This window comes from Peromyscus eremicus, chromosome 3, assembly GCF_949786415.1.
Source record: "Peromyscus eremicus chromosome 3, PerEre_H2_v1, whole genome shotgun sequence".
Lineage (NCBI taxonomy): Eukaryota > Metazoa > Chordata > Mammalia > Rodentia > Cricetidae > Peromyscus > Peromyscus eremicus.
The window spans coordinates 10,929,863-10,947,969 of record NC_081418.1 but is presented as its reverse complement, the minus strand read 5'-3'; positions in this window follow the sequence as shown (position 1 = coordinate 10,947,969).

The following is an 18,107-nucleotide window of genomic DNA, read 5'->3' as shown; positions in this document are numbered from 1 at the left end:
TTTGAACATCCACCATGTATTCATTATAGTTTAAGGCAGGTAATTAAGAACAGTTGAGAAATATGTTACCTTCCATCTGGGAATTACATCTTCCAATTTGAACCAAAGATAAGTAGACAAAAATTCTGACCCAAGGCAAGTCCAGTGATGCCACATTCCCAAAACGAAAATGCCAATAGTTAAGATACTGACTTCCACAGCCCTATTTGGGATTTGATCTCACAAGGAGGAACAAATATATTTCCACGAACAAACTCTACTCTATGTATTTGGGTAATGTTCCCAACTCTGTGGCCTTTGAGTTCCATTTTTGGAGACCTTTGGATTATGGGTAAATTATGTGTATTTTCTTGTGATATTTGCAACAAAATTTATTGATTTATAGTCTAGGCTTTAATACTATGTTTTTAACTTTTTAACTGTCTCTCTAGGAAGACAACAAGAAAAATTTAGCTGTATAACATTTTCAGACAAAGCCATTCATTTATTCACTGAGTGGAGATTTTTGAACATTTATCAAAATGATATTAGTTTTCAACTATAAACAAAGGTACACAGCTATCTATGAATTTATCTTCTCAAAATTACAATCATTCACAGTTCTTTGAAAATGGTTGTATGTTCAAAGCATGTGTTTCAAGGACAATTATTTCCCAGTATATATTTTATATAATAATACTAAAACATGTAAAATTAAGTGCATGTATAACTTTCACAATTTTTCAGTCATATTTCAGGTTTTTTTTGTATTTTTGTGGTGATAGCTAATTTGCTTTGTTACCTTAGCTTGCAAAGGCCCAGGTGTCTGATGGCAACAACCAAACACAACGAAAATCCTACTGTTAATTTAAATGATATTACCATCAATTATGCCATGCACAGAACTTTAAGATTTACAGTTATAATATATATAAAAAATATACATATATATGTATATGAGAGTTAATACAGTTTCTTAAAATTGTTAAAGAAAGAAAGTAGTTAGTCTGTTAAATCCTTTCAACGCACACAGTGTTATCACTATATAGAACTGAGACTATGTACATACTACTGCAGCATTCTGTTAAATTCTGTTGTAGCAGGTTCTATTTTCAATACTGTTTATATTCAAGTAAGCAAGTAAGATGAAATGCATATACTTACAGGTAATACATTATTAAATACTTTATATTCAAAACTGTTTTCTCCATCCTTCACTTTTGAAAAATGGCTTCTGGAAGAAAGTGACTTGAGGCAGTAAATGGCTTATGAACTAAACATGAGTTAAATTTGAACTGAACCTCTGATTTCCCGGATTCTGATTCTTTTTAATAGCCCAAGGAAATTCAATTAACCCAACCCTCGGAATCTAATTATGCTCATTGTTTCAATTTGACACTCACTTTTATCCTTTCATTCATTAAACATTTGCTAAATTTCTATAATTGAATGTCTTTACAAACCCCCCAAAAAAAAACACATTGTAGAAAAAGCTTTCTGGAAATACTTCCACTTAACTTCCAAGTTTATATACTTATTATTTCTCCCATAAACATTTGCTGTCTTGTTGTAGCTCTGTAGATCATTGCCACTCATTGAAGCAAATGTCACTCTAGATCATGCTTAAAACTGACATATCCTAACTTCCTCATGAAAGATTCTGTTAGAGATAACAGAAACGTGGTTTTATAGGAAGAAGATATAGAGTACAATATCAATTATTGACAGTGGAGTATAATAGGACAAGTGCTGTGTGTGACCTGATATTCTGGTATCTAAGATATTCTACAATTTTTCTTATACTTGATATTGCCACAGCAATCATCATTATAGTTGGTGATCAGAAATGTATTATACATTTTATTTTGTTAAATATTCCAGTTCAATATATTTCATCAGAAAAGATTTTTTCCTGTTACACCCAGGTGCTTGGGGAAGGAAAGTACACAAAATTAGAAGCAAAATGTCAGGTAGCTAAGTCATTTCCTTCAGCTGGACAGGGTTCTGATCAAGATGCTTAAATGAGAATGTAGCTCAGTGGCAGAGGATTTTCTACCATGTGTGATGCCCTGGGTTCAATACAAGTTCCTTCAAATAGATAAATATGACCTTAAGAAATGCTTAATCATAGATCTGTTTGAACATCGGATTGAAAATATCTATTAAACCCTGCTGGCCGGGCGGTGGTGGCGCACGCCTTTAATCTCAGCACTCGGAAGGCAGAGCCAGGCGGATCTCTATGAGTTCGAGGCCAGCCTGGGCTACCAAGTGAGTTCCAGGAAAGGTGCAAAGCTACACAGAGAAACCCTGTCTCAAAAAAAAAAAAAAAAAAAAAACCTGCGGGCATCATAAGTGGGTTCACAACTTTCACAATTGATTCTTTTTGTTAACTTGACACAAGATACAATTATTACAATTATCTGGGAAGAGAAACCTCAATTTAGAGAAGATCTCTATCAGATACTCTGGAGGTAAGTCTATAAGACATTTTCTTGATATTAATGATTGATGTAGGAGTGTCCTGCCAAGTGGAGGTGGTGCTAACCCTGGGCAGGTGGTTCTGAGTTTTATAAGAAAGCAGACAGAGAAAGCCATGGAGAATAAACCAGTATTCAGCATTCTTCTATGGTCTCTTCCTGCCCTGACTTTCCTTCATGTGAGATATAAGGTGAAATAAACACTTTCCTCCATAAATTGCTTTTGGTCATGGTTATCACAAGACTAGAAAGCAAATTAATACAAGTAGAGGTGGTAATTTCTATGTTTTTTGAGTCTATAAGTAGCAAATAACATCAGTGAGGAGTAGAGCCCCCAGAGTTCCTCCTCTGTCTATGCCTGACTACTAAAGGTCCATTCATCTGCTGACCCAGTACATGAATCTACAGATACTGTGAGTTTATGAATGCATTGGCTGTGTCTTGCCTAGAAAATGACATTTTGTAGCCTTTTCTTGTCAGGGACCAAACATGAACCATGGAAAAGTACTAGCTAGGCCACAGAACAAGCCACAGGCCTTAAACCAGATGCCCTCAAAGATAAAGAACATCCCGTGGTCAGGTAGCATAGCAACAGAACAATGGGCTCTGACCAGTGACCTTATCACCTAGCACAACATCCTGCAGCCTCACGACTTGCACGTCCTCCTTCACCTGCACGTCTCCCCTCAACTGCACCCCTTCCCTCCTTCCTGCCCCCTCCTCCTCCCATGCTATATAAGCCTTGCTGAGGAAAATAAAATTTGCAGCTTGATCAGAACCCTGTCTTGCTGTCTTCCTTGTGTCTCCCATCCCTTTCGTTCTCTTCCACAGGTGGGTCACCCCCATTGATAGCCTGCTGGCCGGGGCATTTTCTCAAATCTTCTGTCTCTAATATTCTTTCATCCCCTTTTCTGAGGCATTTCTTGAAACTTAGAGGAGATAGTCTAAAGGTCTTGCTTAGGGCTGAGAATTTATCCATCAGTATCTTGTGCAGCCATATATTATTTCATTCTCTATTGTTCACTGGAAAGAGAGGCTTCTTTGATCAAGGCTGATGATAAAGTTTGCTTATGTGTAAACATATTTAGAAGGCAGTTTGACATTACATCAATTTAGTTAAATATCATTATTCTTTTCCTCAAAAGCATAGACTCATTCTTGTTGAGCAGATTAAAAACAAATCAGAGACTAATTGGTTATTCCATGTCATACTGCCCATACTGAATTGGTAGGCACATTGTACCTGGAAGGTTTGTCTTGTGGATGCACAGCCTGGCAATATTATTATATTCTCTCTATTCTACTATCTCTCATCCTCTAAGGCTTTCTTTTCCAAATGACTTCTTTTGTTTTCCTAGCTTCTAGTGATACTCCAAGTTAAACACACAAAGTCAGAGTCAGTGTTACAATCCACAAATAACAGAAAACATATCTGTTTGGATTACGTTACTAAATATAATTTATTCAAGGCAACCCACTTGCCTGTAAATTTTGTAACTTTATTATTCCTTGCAGGGAAATAAGATTTCATGGTGATATTAATCAATCTAAATGCCTATCAACTTTTTAATAATAATTAAAATATGCGGTGGTTTGGAAGAAAATGGACCCCAAGGAGAGTGGCCACTATTTTAAGGTGTGGCCTTGTTCGAGTAGGTGTGGTCTTGTTGGAGGAAGAGTGTCACTGTGCAGGTGAGCTTTGAGGTCTCATATATGCACAAGTCATGCCTAGTAAGTGGAACACTTTGTGTTGCCTGCACAAGATGTAGAACTCTCAGCTACCTCTACAGAACAATGTCTGCCTACACACTGCCATGTCTCATCATGATGATAATGAACTGATCTCTGAACTGTAAGCTACCCAATTAAATGTTTTTCTTTATAAGCATTGCTGTGGTTATGGTGTCTCTTCATAGCAATAGAAATCTGCTGGGGGATCTTTCTGTACACTGTGAATATATGTTGTTCCCATTGCTTAATAAATAAGCTGCTTTGTTAGATATAATTTTACTGTTAAAGTTAAAACCTTCCTTTTTGATTAGATACAAAAGGGGAAATGCTGGGGGATATCTTTCTGTACACTGTGAATATGTGTTGTTCCCATTGGTTAATAAATAAATTGCTTTGGCCTATGGCAAGACAGGTTATTTATTAACCAATGGGAACAACATATATTCACAGTGTACAGAAAGATCCCCCGCAGAAATCCTAACTAATACAGTACATATATATAATAATTATTATTTTTGATGGCTCATTTTATTTTCCCAAAATAAAGAAAATATTAAACAATTTTCATTACTTATGATACATATAATTTTTTAAAAATTAAAATGTTTTACTGTTATCTTACATTTTTTTCCTATTCCAATAGCATGGTAGCATTAAAACATATAATGTTACAATATGTTTTTATTTATGCACATAATCTAGGATGCAAAAATGATATGGACATTGAAAGGAGACTGTCTGAGAGGAGACATGTGGGGGATGGCTGGATAAGAGAGAGTGAAAGAGGATACTTATGATTAAAGTTTGAATTATACCTGTGGGAACATAGAATATGACCTATTATAATTGTATAATAATAGTATAATAATACTTATATAACAATTGTATAATTGTATAAATAACATATAAATGGAAAAATGAGGCAGCACCTAAAATAAATGAAAAACAAATGTTAATTTACAAATCATTAAGTTTTATGAGTCAATACTTGACTCTTATAAAATCAATAAAACAAAGTTTCTGTTCTGATTCCATGAAAGTATTGCTATTAGTACTAAAGAGCTTGTAATATTAGTGGGAGAAACTATAAATTTTGAAAAAAAAGTATTCTGAGGGTTATTTTAAGGACAACAGTAGCCACATTAGTCATGGGTAATTTTTAGCCACCTGCCATTCTGGGCTGAAGTTCAAGCTGCGCAAACACTTCTCCAAATGATAATTGAATAAAAAAGCCGAACTTAATGAAATGAACAATATTCAAAGATATGGCAAAGGAAATGAGGTGTTTGAATAAAACATCACTTCTATTATGAACTACTAGATATTCTCTGAAAAATGGTGTTCATCTTTATTTCCAAACAGAATGAGTCACTGGAATTACAGTCTCCTTATAGTTCTGTTATCCTGAGGATTCTGAATCAATACTTGGTCTCGGTGAAGGAAATGAGAGTTTTTTGTTTCTTTGGTTTGATTTTTTTAAAGATTTTATGCATTTTGTAGTCTCATCACTCTGAAGTTTTAATGAATTAAATTTCTTATTTTACTAAGGTCTGTTTTCTATACTTGTACATATGTAGTTTTTAATAATACATGTTTTAAAGACTTCCAATTATGACAAACATCTTTCTCCCTCTTAAAATAATAGATTAACATTAGTTGTAAACTCGGAGAGATATTTCTAAACTGTTAATAAACAATTAAAACATAAATAGTAAAACTGAAAAAAAATGTTTTTTTTTTTTGTGTGTGTGACTTTAAGGAAGAGCAGAAAACAAAAAGACAAAGTATGTTGCACAACAAGGCACTTGGAAATTTAAGTGTCTTGCAGCTGACTTTTTGAAATATGTCTCTGATAGAATCCTTGTAAGAACTTATCGCTTTTAACATTAATGACCTCTGGATACTTAAGGATCTTGTAGCCGACATTCAGAATGGCAAATGAGAGGCTAATATTTAACAATTTAATATATATTCAAATTGACATGAAAGCAGGAAAGGGATTCCTGAAAGGGCACATTTAACAGTAAAAGAAATGTGGGTGGATTATTAGGAAAACTTCAGTTGTCATTATAAAAGACTAATGGGGTCATCTAGGCAGGTCCAGGTTATGTTTTTGTTCTTTAAATGACTTTCCTATGGAACTCAAGAACTTACAGAGGATATCTGCTTCAGTGTTCCAAGTTTTCTGAACTGTTGAACTGATCTTCAGATAACTTTCAAATCATAGTGAGACTTTTCTGTAATTTTTACATAGATATTGATATGCCATCTTTATCTCACCACACCTCCTTTATTTTCCTCCAATCAAATCATAAAAGGGCATTTTGTCATTTTTATTTACTGTGTGTCTTGTGAGCTCAAGTGACACATACTACAATAAATATTTCTAGGTTACATTAAAATGAAACATTATATTCTGTCTTTCAAAATCCCAATTGATCTTATAATAGTAATATATGTTTATATAATAACAGCTTTAATCTTCTAATTCCAGTGGTGCTATTCTATAAAAAATATACAACTTAGAAAATTAAATTGTTTGAATCTTATTAAATAACTCAATCTAACTCAGAATTTTTCCTAACAATATAAAAATTCTTTGCAGGCACTAATGAAACTTTTATCACTTAGATATGGTCTAGATCCTAACCTAGTTCTAAACATGGAATGTTGTAGAAAGCATACAATGTATGTTCAAGACCATAGGAGAATTGAGCTAGAAATAAACAGTGTAAATGCGTTGTAACATACTTTTGGAAATAGCCCATAGTAATAATTAAGAAATAATTGGGAAATATTCATGATTATGAATTGAGATCCATTAATATTGTTATTGGTTCTTCCTATTTTGACCTATAGATTCAGTAAATTTCCATCATAAGTTTTATCAACCCACATAACCAGATTTGCTAACATGTTACAGACAAAAGACAGTAAATTTATAGAAACAATATTATTTAATTTAAAAAGTTACTGTTGACAGTAGGCAAGTAGATAATAATAGTGCATGAACAGATACAACTTACCAAAAGTGTACAAGGGACAGGCACATTAATACATGGTTGAGACAGAAGACCAGAAGTAGACATACACAAAGATAAATAACTGATGTTGAGCAAAGGAGTCCAGGCTTGACATGAAAAAAATATCTTTTAAAAAATTGTAAAAACAAGTCACAATAGACATTGTTAAGAAAATGAGAGGCTGCCAGGTGGTGGTGGCACCTTTAATCCCAGCACTTGGGAGGCAGAGCCAGGTGGATCTCTGTGAGTTCGAGGCCAGCCTGGTCTACAGAGTGGGATATAGGACAGGCACCAAAACTACACAGTGAAACCCTGTCTGGGAAAAAAAATGAAAAGCCATATTGGGAGAAAATATTTACAAAATGAGTTTCTGATAAAAGACATGGCTCCAAAACACACAAATTCTTCTTGAATCTCAGCATTAGAAAAGCAATCCAGAGGAACAGTGAGCAGCATATTTTAATTGACTACTACATGTGTGTCACAAATAAATGCAAGGAAAACTGTTCAATGCACTTAATGCTAGTAAGTACAAATATTGCACATCCAGAAATCATAATAGAAAAAATGGAATGTTGAATAATTATTTAAATCTCAAAGTTCAAAGTCAACTACTCTATAGTTTTGATTCAAGACACCACAGAGAATTAATTATTATCATTTCAACCTCAGTTATTAGTATCTTTCAAAAGGAAATTATCTTTCATTTCTATTCACTCTCTTAACACTTTTGATCTGAGATCATTTGGACAAAGATCAAAGAATTTGTTCTTTTATTTGGAAAAAAATCCTTTCTGACAACTGTCAAGTGTTCTACTGCTTTACCAAGAAAGTGATGCTCTCATAGCCTTGAGAATCCAAACTTCAAGTCAGAAATAAAAGTTATTATAAATCACAGTACACACCATATGCAGCTTTCTATATTCTCAAGAATGTATTGTGTCCTCTGCCTATATGTTATGGCTATTAGTTAGCTTGGTGTTTTGGGGAGACTCCTAACAGTGGGAGTTGATATCTCTCTGACTTTTTTGTCTGCTCTTGGGTCCCTTTACTTCTATTGGTTTGCCTTGTCCAGTCTTGATATGAGGGCTTTTGCCTTGTTTTATTGTATCCCTGTTTTGTTGTGTTTGGTTGTTGTCTTTTGGAAGCCTGTTTTTTTTTTTTTTCTGAAAGGAAATGGAGCAGGGGTAGATCTGGAGGAGAGGGGAGGTGGAGGAAGCTTGGAGAAATGGAGGGATGGGAAACTGTAGTCAGGATGTATTGTTTGAAAGAAAAATCTATTTTCAATTAAAAAAAGAATATGTCCATTATTATTTATGGTCTTTACCATTTCAAGTTTAACAGATAATTTTTTGAAAGTTTTACTGAATATTGGCTTGATGCAAAAAAAAATAATCTTGAACAAAAAGATGCTGTTTGTGTTCTATGCAATCTTATTCAGAAACAGAGTAAGTAGAAATAGTATGCTGCTTTTACTTTTTTTTGAGTTAACATTTAAAAAAGAGACTTTTTAACATAGACAAAAGTGTTCAGAAAGCATCTCCTTCAGATTTCTCTAAAAGTCCAATAGATTTTTAAGAAGATTATCTGAGCATTTGTAAAGAATAATGAATTTAAATAATTATTTAGCAATCACTTTGACAATAAATTGGTAAGACATTAATGGTTACATTAATGACAAATACAACCAAACAAGACTTGTAGTTTAATAGTCTAATGTCAATCTGAGTTATGCAAGTAAGTTTTCTTTAATAGAGAAAGTACTACTGTTTTACATGTATAATTAAATATTATTCAAGAATACACATCATAAGAAACTACGCACATATAAAATAAGAGAAATTATGCTGGATACTACATAAAAATATTCGTTAAATTGTATGGAAGCAGTACATACTTTATACACCTTTGTTTCTATTTTCAAGAACTTCAGGTAGTAAAAAATGAATATTGCAATTTCCTTAAATTAATGAATTAAAAATGATTTGGCACACACAAGTAAATAATATTCCTATTATTTTAAAAACCTAAATTAATTGGCAGAGATAGAGTCAGAGAAAAACTAAGAGGAAAACAGAAAGGAAGAAGAAAGAGAGGGAGAGAGAGAAACAGAGATACAGACAAAAATGGTTCTAAAGGTACTAGTATAAGGAATGCATGAAATACAATTTTGAAACCCAGTAGTCTCATTTACATAGTAGGCCAAATTGGGCCTTCAAAATGGAACCCTAGTGAAGGATAAAATACCTTTATTTGTTCACTTTGGGAGAGGAAACTGACTATGATGGAAAACAATATAATATAACAGATGTTTAATTCACATATCTAGGAGAAATAATTTTATCAATAATATTTCATTACTTGCTGTATGTGGTGGTACACAACCGTGGTGGCTAACTGTGGTTGTCAACTGACTGCATATGCAATTCACCAAAACCAAGGAGCTAGGCACATCTGAGAGGGATTTTTCTTGTTTCCTGAACATGATTTTTTTCATAAATATATTTCGATTGTTTATCCTCTCCCTAATTCCTCCTAGATCCCTCTACCTTCCTTCCTTCCTACCTACCTACCTACCTAATATTATGCTCTCTCTCTCTTTTCTTTAAAACAAACAAAAAATAAACACTCACAAAAACAAAAACAAACCCATAAAAAGAAGAATAGAAATAAAAATAAACAAGCAAAAGACAAATAAGACAACAAATGCCCAAACTCAGCAATATGAGACAAAAAGTCCACAAGAATAACATTGAGTTTGTTTTCTGTTGGCCAACTATTCCTGGGCATGGAGCATGTCCTGAAGTGTAGTTCCTATGCCAATGATACTCTACTGGAGAAAACTGATTTTCAGTTGGTATCAATTGCTGATAACTTCTTGATTGAGAGTAGGAACCTGTGTCAATTTCCCCTCTCAGCATTGAGACCCCATCCTCCATCACTCTGGCTCTTATAATTTTCTGAGCCTTAAAGGAAGACTGATGAAGACATTCCATTGTGGACTGAGTGCTCTAAAGTCTCTTACTCTTTCTACAATGTTCAGTTGTGAGTCTTCGTGTTAGTTCCCATCTACTGATGATAGCTGAGCAAGACACTGATCCATGGCTACAGCAGTATATCATTAGGAGTCATTATATTGCTGGTTTCTTTTGGCAGAATCCTCTAGGTTCATGAGACCTCTGTAGTCTCAGCTTCTTGGCAAGTTCGGGTTCCATCCTTGGTTTAAGCCTTAAATCTGATTTTTAAAAAGGTTGATTACTCCCATAACATTTGTTCCTCTGTTGTATCAGTTTATCTTGTGGGCAGGACACTGTTGTACATTGCAGGACTTGTACTAGGATAGATTTATGATTACCTTTCTCCTTTAGTTGTGTGAAGGGTACCCTCCAGTACCAGGAATAATAGTCTGTAGGTATGAACCTTCTAGTTAGGCACCAGCTTGACTTCTCTGTATTAGTTATTGTCTTCAGCAATAGGGTCTTACCTTATTGTGGAGAGTAACCAAGAGACTTGCAATAGCCTTTCATATTTAGGAGTTTCCATAGGGCTGATGCATTTTTTCTCGATTGTGTCATTTGAGACGGTAGTACCCACCCTAAGTAGGGTTCCCACCTTTTGGTGGCAATCTGAATAAAATAGTCATGGAAGAAGGAAGCTTTCTCTTTTTGCTTGCTTACTTACACTGCTGCCAGCACGTTCATCTGTCCTGTTGCTGAGGCATTCCTTCACCGGCACTCAAACCTAGTTCTTCAGAATCCAACATTTACTTAAGACCAACTGAGCCACATATCCTCACGGATAGGGCAACTATAGGATTTTTGGCCTGTCTATGAGGATACAGCCATTGTCTGACTACATGGACTACAATCTATCAGCCACTGTAATAAATTCCCTTTTAACATATATAGATTGATTTTATCAGTCCTATTCCTCTAGAGTATCCTTATACAAAAATTATAACGCAGGTGTCTGGAGTAAAACGGTTAAAAATTCAAGGGCAGCATGGACTACATAGTGAGAGCTCATCGGCTTTAACTAACTAAATAACAAAGCTCAGATTAAAGTTGGCAAAAATCAGACCATAGAATCCAAGAACACATCAAAAAAAATTATTCACTATGACCAAGTAGGCTTTATCCTAGGGATGCAAGGATGGTTCAACATACGAAAATCTGTAATGTAATACAGCGTATAAACAAATGGAAAGGAAAAAAAAACCATATGATTATCTCATTAGATGCTGAAAAGGCCTTTGACAAAATCCAACACCCCTTCATGATAAAGGTCCTAGAGAGATCAGGAATACAAGGAACATACCTAAATATAATAAAGGCAATTTACAGCAAGCCAACAGCCAACATCAAATTAAATGGAGAGAAACTCAAAGCGATTCCACTAAAATCAGGAACAAGACAAGGCTGTACACTCTCCCTATATTTATTGAATATAGTACTTGATGTTCTATCTAGAGCAATAAGACCACAAAAGGAGATCAAAGGGATAGAAATTAAAGGAAGAAGTCAAACTTTCACTGTTTGCAGACAATATGATAGCATACATAAGTGACCCCAAAAATTCTACCAGGGAACTCTCTATAGCTGATAAACTCCTTCAGTAAAGTGGCAGGATACAAGATTAACTCAAAAAAATCAGTAGCCCTCCTATATACAAATGACAAACGGGCTGAGAAAGAAATCAGAGATTCATCACCCTTTACAATAGCCACAAATAATATAAAATACCTTGAGGTAACTCTAACTAAGCAAATGAAAGACCTGTATGATGAGAACTTTAAGTCTCTGAAGAAAAAAATTGAAGAAGATATCAGAAAATGGAAAGATCTCCCATGCTCATGGATAGGTAGGATTAGCATAGTAAAAATGCCAGTCTTACCAAAAGCAATCTACAGATTCAATGCAATCCCCATCAAAATTCCATCAAAATTCTTCACAGACTTAGAAAGAACAATACTCAACTTCATATGGAAAAACAAAAAACCCAGGATAGCTAAAACAATCATGTACAATAAAGCAACCTCTGGAGGCATCATGATCTTTGACTTCAAGCTCTACTATAGAGCTGTAGTAATAAAAAAAAGTCTTGATACTGGCATAAATAGTGACATGTGGACCAATGGAATTGAATTGAAGACCCTGACATTAATAAGCACACATACAAACACCTGATTTTTGACAAAGAAGCCAAAACTGTACAATGGAAAAAAGAAAACGTCTTCAACAAATGGTGCTGGCATAACTGGATGTCAACATGCAGAAGATTACAAATAGATCCATATCTGTCGCCATGCACAAAACTCAAATCCAAGTGGATCAAAGACCTTAACATAAATGCAATTACTCTGAACCTGATAGAAGAGAAAGTAGGAAGTAGTCTTGAATGCATTGGCACAGGAGATCACTTCCTAAATATAACACCAGTAGCATAGACACTGAAAGCAACAATTAACAAATGGGACCTCTTGAAATTGAGAAGCTTTTGTAGGGCAAAGGACACAGTCAACAAGACAAAACGATAGCCGACAGAATGGGAAAAGATCTTCACCAACCCCACATCTGACAGAGGGCTGATCTCCAAAATATATAAAGAACTCAAGAAACTAGACATCAAAAAACCTAACAATCCAATTAAAAAACGGGTTACAGAGCTAAAAAGAGAATTCTCAGCAGAAGAATCTCAAATGGATGAATGACCTTTAAGGAATTGCTCAACATCCTTAGTCATCAGGGAAATACATTTAAGGAAATGCTCAATATCCTTAGTCATCAGGGAAATAAAAATCAAAATGACTCTGAGATACCATCTTACATCTGTCAGAATGGCAATGATCAAAAACCCTGAGGACAGATTATGTTGGAGATGATGTGGAGCAAGGGGAAAACTTGTGGGAGTGCTAACTTGTACAGACACTTTGGAAATCAGGATGATGGTTTCTCAGAAAACTGGGAGTCAGTCTTCCTCAAGACCTAGCTATACCACTCTTGAGCATATACTCAAGGAATGTTCAATCATACCTCAAGGACACATGCTCAACTATATTCATAGCAGCATTATTTGTAATAGCCAGAACCTGGAAACAACCTAGATGCCCCTCAACTGGAGAATGGATTAAGAAAATGTGGTACATATAAACAATGGAGTACTATTCAGCGGAGAAAAAAAATGACATCATGAGGTTTGCAGGCAAATGGATGGAACTAGAAAATACTATCTTGAGTGAGGTAACCCAGACTTAGAAGGACAAACATGGCATGTACTCACTCAAAGTGTATACGAGATGTAAAGCAAAGGATAACCAGACTGCAACCCACAGCTCCAGGGAGGCTAGCTCGTAGGGAGGACCCTAGGAAGGATGCATGGATCACCCAGCAAGGGAGAAATAGATGAGATCAACATGGGCAAACTGGGGGTTGGGAAGAGGTAATGGAGTGCAAGTGATCAGTTATGAGAACATAAGGGAACCCGAGGTTTGAGCTGGAACAGGGACAGAGTGGGAGAGCAAGGAAAGAGATACCATGATAAATGAAGACATCATGGGAATAGGAAGAAACAGAGTGCTAGGGAAGTTCTCAGGAATCCATAAGGATGACCTCATCTTAGACTACTGACAATAGTTGAGAGAGTACCTAAACTCGCCTACTCTGGTGATCAGATGGCTGAATACCCTAACTGTCATCATGGAATCCTCATCTGGATGGAAGCAGATGCAGAGATTCATGGCCGGGCGTCAGGCTGAGCTCCAGGAGTCCAATTGATGAGAGAGAAGAAGGATTCATGAGCCAGGGACATTGAGATCATGATGGGAAAATGTACAGAGACAACTAGCCAAACTAGTAGAAACACATGAACTGTGGACCAATAGCCGAGGAGCCCCCATGGTACTGACTAGGCCCTCTGGATAGGCAAGACAGTTGTTTAGCTTGAATTGTTTGGGGGCCCCTAGGCAGTGGGATTGGCACCCATCCCTGGTGAATGAGCCAGCATTTTGGAGCCTAGTGCCTGTGGTGTGATACTTTGTGCAGCCTTGGTGCAGGGAGGAGGGGCTTGAACCTGCCTCAACTAAATGTACCAGGCTCTGCTGACTCCCCATGGGAGACCTTGCCTTGGAGGAGGTGGGGATGGGGAGTGGGTTAAGGAGGAAGGCTAGGGGATGGGAGGAGGGAGGAGAGGGGAATCTGTGGTTAGTATGTAAAATGAATAGAAAATCAGGTAAAATAAAACAATTTAAAAAAAAATCAGACCATGGAATCAAATAACAGTGAGCTGAGATAATATGAAGAACAAAAAATGGTTTAAAACTTAAAATGACCAACAACTCCACATTTTAAAGATTTCAAAGAGTCAAATTTGAAAACCATCGGTATCTCAGAATGCAAAACTAAAAAATGTTAAAAAAAATAATGTGAATTGTTGTCAAGAATTGCACCTTTGTTTATCTACAAACTTGGGGAATTCTCAGAAGATGACTTCAAGAAGAACTTTATAAAGACAGCCGTACAGATAGAAAAGGAACAGGTGAAATATATGTTCAATATAATTACTAACAAGGGAAATGCAAGTTAAAATCACAAGATGTCACTATGCATCTATTAGAATAACTAATTAGCTAAGTTTTAAACATCTGAGGAAACCAAGTGTTGACAAGGATGTTTCACTAATTGGAACTATCATACATTTGTGGTAGTCATGCAGAGTGAGTCATCGGCTTTGTAAATGGTTTGTCTGTGGTGTGTATATTTAAAAATCCACCATGTAACTCATATGTGCTTTCTAAAGAAAAATAAGGTTATATAGCTATACAAATTTGTCTTCTAATATAAGATTTTTCATATTAGCTGAATACCTGAAACAATGCAAATATCTCCCAACTCTGAAATCATAGATAAATGGTGCTATATCAATACAATATAACACTACCCAGAAATAAAGAGCACAGTTGCCGGTATGTCTGAACATAAATCATACTACCTAAAATGACTCAGGAACACAACAGTGCATACTATATGATTCCATTAGTACAGAATTCTATAGAACATAAGATAATGACACAAACAAATAAGTGTTTGATAAAGGTGAGCAAGATATTAAATAGTTGATGGCAACGCTCAACAGGAAACTGTGAATTCAATAAAAAATTCTGTGTCATACTTGTGGGTGTTGTTCCAGTGTAGTACATAATGCAACACATCATTAACTTGCACACTTAAAGATTCATTTCATGGAGGATTGCTGATAACTCAATGAGGAAAAGCAGCTGCTGTGCGAGCAGGAGGTGAGGTAAAATACCCAGCACACAAGTATAATGACAGGCATGAGGCACAGCTGTGTACCCAGTACGGGGACCCAGAGACCAGTAGGTATGTCCCAGGAGTTCCCTGGCCATTTGGCCTCTCTGACATCGCAAGCTTCTAATTCAGTGAGAGATCCTTCCTAAGGTAGTAAAGCATAGACTGAGTGAGGAAGATAACTAATGTCTTCCCCTTATAGAAATGGACAAACATACCTGCACATGCACATGCATGGAATACAGACAAACACAGACACCCACATAAGCAAACAGACTTCACCACACATATGCACACAGATAAACTGCTAACCAGATAGTTTTGCCTCCAGAAGCTTAATATTTAAAATTATAGCATATTAACTGTGCTATTTGTATCAAGCAATAAAGTTTACCTTAGCAGCAATTTTGTGATGGTTGTTGGATTAATTGACAGATTTGTCCAATAAGAAGAAAGGTGACAAAATGGATTTAGGCAACAGTTTGCCTATAACAATACTAATAAATTAACAGCTTCCTGAAACACCAGTTTGCACAGGATATCAAAAGGACAGACGATATTGCCTCCTTGTACAGTGGTGCATCACAGGTGTGAAATGGTAGCTTCATCCACCTTCGGGGAAAAGAATCACATTTATCTGAGATCAGTGAAGATCTCTGAGGAAGGAAGGAATGTGTCTTTTGTCAGGACTAACAATGTCTGAGAGAAAGCCATGTTTTCATGTTATCCTAAGGTATAAACAGATCTGAAAATTGGCTGTTAATGCCAAGATATTAAGAAGCATGAGACAGGGCTACACAGAAAAACTCTGACTCAAAAAACAAAACAAAACAAAATGAGAGACTGTAGGAAAACTGCCTCCTACATATTTCTTATTTTGCCATTCATTTGTCTTCCAACTTTCTGTAATCATATTATAGATATTACATTTCATATTCATATTCCCAGTGATGCTCTTTGTTTGAAAATTACATATGATGTTAAGGACTAGGTTTGTTAGAATTGGAGATGAGTGATGTACACTGCATTTTTCTGTCTTTATGGAGGTCTTTCACTAAATGTGATGGTGGCCAGCAGCACCACCTTCATCCTCAGAGCTGTGGTAAAACAGGTCTGCTTCATAGTTTCATAAAGGTAGGGAACCACTTCTTCTGGAGAGCACTCTTCCAAAATCCTGGATGACCAAATGGAACTTTATTCAGCAGTACTTGCCTTTTATCTGTTAGTTTAAATTACTTATGAAGAAAGACAGCTTTGTTTCAGTGAAAAACAAAGAAAAACATCTGAAGTAGAGCTATGTTCCTCTTGAATGTTCGTTCATTAGCTATCTTTCCCAGCCCCGTCTGTGTTTGCCACCACACTCCTGCATACCTGAGCTAAGGAGCTTGAAACAGAATCAGTGATATATACATTGTTTCAGCTGTAATTTGATAAACATGCTCTCTGCTTCTGCATATTTAATGGAAAAATACTGTGACAGTGATAAATTAACAACCCAGTAACCAAACTAATTCTAACAGAGTAGGAGGCAAGGATTTACTGTGAGTTTGTTTATGGATCCTACTTTGTAGTGGGTAGCCATTCCAGCTTTGATCTGGAAGTTCCAGCCCCCATTGAGACTTCGGCAACTGTCACGTCTACAAGGCGGGGCCAAGGGAGGCGCCTGGAGACCCTAGATCTGGATCGGCGGGCACTCTCTCTGGTCCAGGACCCTGGACGGTGGAGGTGGGCCAAGCAGAGCTCCAGAGAACACCGCTGGACTGCGATACACCTTCCCCAGACCTCACAACCTACCTATCCCTTAATTTGTAAGTTACACCATTAAATAAATCTCCTTTTAACTACGTGGAGTGGCTTTAATAATTTCACCAATACTACTTTTGTTATTAAACTTTCTTTTCTATTTGCTTTGAAAAATTTACTGATTGAAAATGATCAATCCTTTAATATCGAAAATTTTTAGGGTTCAGTGATTTCTTAGTCTCAAATATCAACCATGTTTGTCTTTAATTTTTTTGGATTTCCTTTCCCTTCAATGATACTTTATAAATTTGTATTTGTATTTATTACACAGACAAAGACAATGAAATATTTATTGAGGTAATAACTTGCATATATCAGCTATAGCTTTTGAAATTGTAGTCTAAATCAGAACTGAAATTTTATGGGTTGCATGCCTGAAAATTATACAGTAACTAGGCTCAAATTACATATTTGAGATATTTTATTTAAATAATTGAGATCAATTAATGTTTCACTTTTCTGATGTATTTATATTTTCATTATTAGTAATATTAATGGAGTTGATTGCTTTTAATGATGTTAGGAGAATTAATTAAACAATTTATGCTAATCTGACAGAGACTATAACCTCCTTATGAAAATGCCACTGGCAAAATATGGTAAAATATGAAGAGGATAAGAGGATGGAAATACTGATTAACACACATTGTAAGGTTGATTTAAACCAAACAGAGCATGACAGTATTATCCTCGAGGAGAAATCAATATTATGTTTTAAAAATACATTGTAGCAACTGCATAAAGTTATTCTGTGGTCTAGCACTTGGAGTTCCAAGAGGATTTATAGGAGC